Source organism: Poromitra crassiceps (genome assembly GCF_964638095.1).
Source record: "Poromitra crassiceps genome assembly, chromosome: 8".
Taxonomy (NCBI): Eukaryota; Metazoa; Chordata; class Actinopteri; order Beryciformes; family Melamphaidae; genus Poromitra; species Poromitra crassiceps.
In genome coordinates, this window is record NC_139629.1 from 13,573,503 (window position 1) to 13,579,340 (window position 5,838).

Here is a 5,838-nt window from a genome sequence, read left to right on the forward strand (position 1 = left end):
ATATAAACTTCCCCAATAAAATGGGGCATTCTGACTTAATTTTTTTTTTTTTTTTTTTACAGTTGTTCATCAGGTAAACAAACAGTAATTGTCAAATAGAAAATAAAAATAAAATAAATAAAATAAGTAAAATAAATAAAATAAGAATAGGAGTAAAAATGAAATGAAATAAAAATAAAATAAAATAAAATAAAATAAAATAAAATAAAATAAAATAAAATAAAATAAAAATAAAATGAGCTGGTGTGTTTCACTGGATGTCTCTGAGGATGTCTCTCTCTCTCACCAACCACCAAAACCACAGCCACAAATTGGCATAGGCTGCTTGCTTGGTCACAGCAATGCATTGCAGGACAAAGGATTACAAAGTCCCGCCCTCACCTCATTCAAACAAAGCCTCACAACCCCCAACTGAACCATCTGTACTACAATGGGCGGGGCGTCGGTGAATTCATACGTGTGACGTCACCTGCGCTACATAAACAGCTGTTTACAGTTGGTCAGCCTCTTTATACCGCTGCCCAGCTGTGATCACCAAAGAGACGTTTTCTGCAGAAATTCCAGGAGGACTAGGCCTCTGATCAAGGTTTCTTTGCGCTCCGATCCAGTCCAGTGTACAACTATACTGCGCACAAGCACTGAAGCAAGGACAACTTTGGAAACGCAAAGACTCCAGGTGAATCATCTAGCAGAATTAGATTAGCCTTATTGTGCATACTGTTCATGATATATAGCCTATCTTCTAGAATCATGAGGACGATAGATGATCTCCTTTGTTTATTGAATAGTAGTAGCCTATATTAATACGAGTTGATACGCATAAAGTGTCCACACAGAGAGCGCAGCTCACTTTGCGCGCTCTGCTCGTCCGCTATATATTTTGCCCCAGATCTACTGTCTTCGTTATCATGGGTAGTAAATAACGACATAAATATATAAAGTAATATGTTTGGGATAACTGTTAGCCTATTTGGCTACCTTCGGCGGTATAAAATGCAATTGCATCATAGTGTGTTCTCCCGTTTTCCCGCTAGCCGAGCGCTTCTCGCTCATACTGAGCATCGAGAAGCGCCCGGCTAGCGGGGTAAATACGCATCTTGCTGCTCTCTCTCTCCGTTTTAGACGCGATCCCAAATTATCTCATGCCCAATTTCATTGATCAGAATCGCTTTTATTGCCACAAAATTTGTCTAAGGCTATTCATTGAAATCACCCTCTATTTAAGAACTCACAAATCTTCAACCTTTAGATTGCTAATATTTGTATACTTTCAAACCTAAGTATGATTATCTCAATCAATTGTTGTAAGCAACATACCATTCAATTTTGAACAATTTCCTAAAGAGTTTGAGACCCCAATTTGTAATTAAATTGTATATGACTGATGTAATTTAACCCTACTGTATCTACAGAGCTTGGTGGGAGGACAGACATCTGGTGTAGGAGGGGAGGAACATTGTCGAAATGAATTCTTCAGAAGGGGTGAGAAAAATATCACTGTTGTATCACTGATGTTGCTGCAACAACACACACACACACACACACACACACACTGTGTCCCGCCTAATTCTTTCTTTATGTCTTCCTTTATGGAAACAGGGAGACACCAAGAGACCCAAACGCATTCACACTGGAGAGAAGCCCTATGACTGTGACCAATGTGGGATCAGTTTCAGACGGTTAGATAGCCTAAAAACACACAAACGCATTCACACTGGAGAGAAGCCCTACGACTGTGACCAATGTGGGAGCAGTTTCAGTAACCCACAGAGCCTAAAAACACATCAACGCATTCACACCGGAGAGAAGCCCTACCACTGTGATCAATGTGGGAGCAGTTTCACTACGTTACATCAACTAAAATCACATCAACGCATTCACACTGGAGAGAAGCCCTACCACTGTGACCAATGTGGGAGCAGTTTCAGTCACTTAAGTGCCCTAACAACACACAAACGCATTCACACTGGAGAGAAGCCCTACCACTGTGACCAATGTGGGATCAGTTTCAGTCGGTTAGATGGCCTAAAAACACATAAACGCATTCACACTGGAGATAAGCCCCACCACTGTGACCAGTGTGGGAGCAGTTTCAGTCGGTTAGAAAAACTCAAAAGACACCAACGCATTCACACTGGAGAGAAGCCCTACCACTGTGACCAATGTGGGAGCAGTTTCAGTCGGTTAGATAGCCTAAAAACACATCAACACATTCACACTGGAGAGAAGGCCTACCACTGTGAGCAATGTGGGAGCAGTTTCAGTCACTTAACTACCCTAAGAAAACACCAACGCATTCACACGGGAGAGAAGCCCTACCACTGTGACCAATGTGGGAGCAGTTTCAGTGAGTTAGGTGCCCTAAAGATACATCAACGCATTCACACTGGAGAGAAGCCCTACCACTGTGACCAATGTGGAAGCAGTTTCAGTCAGTCAAGTAACCTAAGAACACACAAACGCATTCACACTGGAGAGAAGCCTTACCACTGTGACCAATGTGGGAGCAGTTTCAGTAACCCACAGGGCCTACAAACACATCAACGCATTCACACTGGAGAGAAGCCTTACCACTGTGACCAATGTGGGAGCAGTTTCAGTCACTCAAGTGGCCTAACATCACACAAGCGCATTCACACTGGAGAGAAGCGCTACCACTGTGACCAATGTGGGAGCAGTTTCAGGCACTTAAGTGTCCTAACAATACACAAACGCACTCACACTGGAGAGAAGCCCTACCACTGTGACCAATGTGGGAGCAGTTTCAATCAGTTAGGTAACCTAAAAACACACACACGCAGTGTTCACAAGTCATCTAGTCTGAAGAAACACTGCTGCATCTAACCTGCTGAAGAACGCCTCCACTGTCTGCAGGTGGAAAAAGTTCTCTCTGTCCTCCAACCAAACGTGTAATGGATCAAAGTTCAGCGACGGCAGAGTCTGACTATGCTTAATTATGTTTGTTTCTCAGACATGGATCTTGACATTGCATTGCTAGAATGTAAACAATGTAAAAATGTCATTACAAAGTAAATGGAGAGCTTGTGATGTTATTGGTTAAGTGTCTGATTTGTGATTACTACAGCAGAATAGCATGGAGCTAATATCACCAGTATTTTTTTGACCCACCATACAGAGTGTCATATTTTGTTTTGACATATATTGAATTCAGATATATTGTCCCTAAAGTTTACGAACATGAAACACCACTGCATCTAACCTGCTGACAGGGTATCCGCGGGGTCCTGAAAAGCATTAAAAGTTGATAAATCAATTTAGGCAAAAATACCCTTAAAAAGTCTTACTAAGTCTATGTCAAATTCAAGACCATTTAAATGTGTTGCTTTATAACTGCTTTATGCTTTAAAATAGTGTTGTACAAGTGCCTGTTGCAGAGTTGACTCACCATTTACTGCTCAGCGTGTTTGTGTGTGTGCAGTTCTGGTGTTCTACCACCAATTGTTCATTGTAAAGCCACAGCATAGTAAAGAGGATATGAATGTGATGTGTGTAGTTCTTCATAGATCTAGCCTCTTCATGTTGCTCTCAAAGTGCACCAGATTGATGCATTTACTTTAAAATGTGCTACATTTTCTTCCGGTGGGAAGCACTGCTGTGTGCATGCGTGAGGGAGGGGGTGAGCAAGCATGTTACTGTTAGAATAAAAAAAAATCTTTAATAAACCTTGCCTTTGGGTTACTCACTCATTTTATTCTCTTGAGCTTTATTCCCTCCCGGCCTATCTGTTGTATTGATACAGTGCTCCATAGAAGTTATGGCAAACTAACGCCGTTTAGTTAAAGGTGTGTCGCTGATGTAACCGGTTACAGCTCGAAGTGGGTATATATATATGTATATATACCCACTTCGAGCGGTAACCGGTATATATATATATTTATAAAACGGCTCTCTCAAATCAAGCAATCTGATTGGTTCACAGCCATTGTATAAATCCAATAACCCACTCCAATAACCCATGGCCATGGGTTATTGAGTTGCCATGGCAACTCTTACTAAAAGGCTTTGGTTACCTCAAATGACAGTGTAGAAAAAACAAATGGCGGAGACAGCTGTCAGATCCTTGTGAATCGATCTTCGCTTATAACTTTACTAATACTTCGCAGAAAATTATGTTTTGTACAAGAATAGACGCGGGCTAATGTCTTAACCCCTCTCTCGCGCGCCCTCACTCTTAACCCCGCATTTCTAAATAAGACGTAACGTTAGTTGGTGTCGGCATATGGCTCTGGTGTCGGGCTTTGCAAAAAGCTCTCAGCTTCTCAGCAAGCGCCAGAATTGGCCAATGTCAACTTCAGTCTCCAGAACGATCCAATCAAATCACCCGCACGTCTATCTTCTTGCTAGAGGTCCCGCCTTACAGTAGTGTTTCAACTGACTATCAGAATACCATGCCAGTCGGACTTATAGTATTATTATTATATTTATATTATCATACTTGGAAACCGTTTTATAAAAGCAATATAGCACTCGAGCAGCGTGTGTTGTGGCATATATCCCGCTGCTCAGCAGTTATCCCACTCGTAACAACTGACTGGCTCTCATGCTATATTGCTTAAATATACATATATATCACCAAAAAAAGTGGCCGGGGTGGCTGGGGGGCGTAAATTAGTCTACCCACTTCTCCAGGGACCACTACACCACTGAAGACAATGATTACCTACTAGTCTCAGTGAAGGGTTGGACTAATGCAAGGAGGATGGGATGTAATGCAGTGAATGGAATGACATTAACTATTGATTATAGATTACATTTAAAATGTTGATTAGCTGGCATACAATCAAGTATTCAGCCAAGCCAATAGGATTTTATATTTGAACACGTATAAAAGGAAATCTGTGGGAGCCAGTTTGAATGGGCCTGATGCAGCTGATAAAATAGCTAATACAGTGGTATTGTTTTTAATTTACAGGTACTTATGCCAGTAGAGGAGATGCTGGATCATCAACCAAGTAGCTACAAGCATAGATTCAGTTGACTGTGTGGCAATGGCAAATACTTTACATGGCTCACGGGCAGGTGGGCCCCTTTCCAAAAACAAAAAATTGCTTGGGGCCCGAGGGAGGTCAGGACCAGCTCTGCATTAACCAAACTAGAATATCATGTAGGCTTAGCTAGGTGGTCAGTGATGCTCCACTAGAAATGTTGCAATGTAGAAATTTTAGATACAAAATGGCTGAGGTGAAAAAGACAGACTGCAGCTTCTTATAATTCACGCCCACCAGGCTCCGCCTAGGCCCATCTTGAACTAACATAATTTTTTTTTTACTTCTCTAACTACTTTCTACAAGTGCTACTCCGTCAAAAAGTTGTAGCTGTCATTTATTGTGTTGCATAGTTGATTTCTCTACCGTTGACAAAATGTGATATTATAAGTTGCTTAAATTTGGATAAAAGCATCTGCCAAATGACGTAATGTAATGTAATTCTTCTACTTTCTTATATTTATTCCAGACAAATCACTGTTGTTTCAGTCAGCAGTTCTGGAGAAAAGGGACCTGATCTTTGGTGTTTAGAACATGCAAATGCTCTCATGAAGTGGCTTTAGGTGTTGAACCACTATTCTGGTATAATTTGCATTAGAGTGAAGCAAAACTGACATCAAATATGGAAAAGTTATGGATTATCCCTTTAAAATTTATTTTAGGAAATATATACTTAGGAAAGAGGGAAAAAAACTTAAATGCTCGATGTTAGCCCTACCCCTTTTTGCTCAGCCAGGACACATTCCAAACCAACAACAGTAGTCACAGTATTGTTAAATAACTGTTTGTATGAAATATACCTGTGACAAATATAAATTGTATTTTTTTTTTA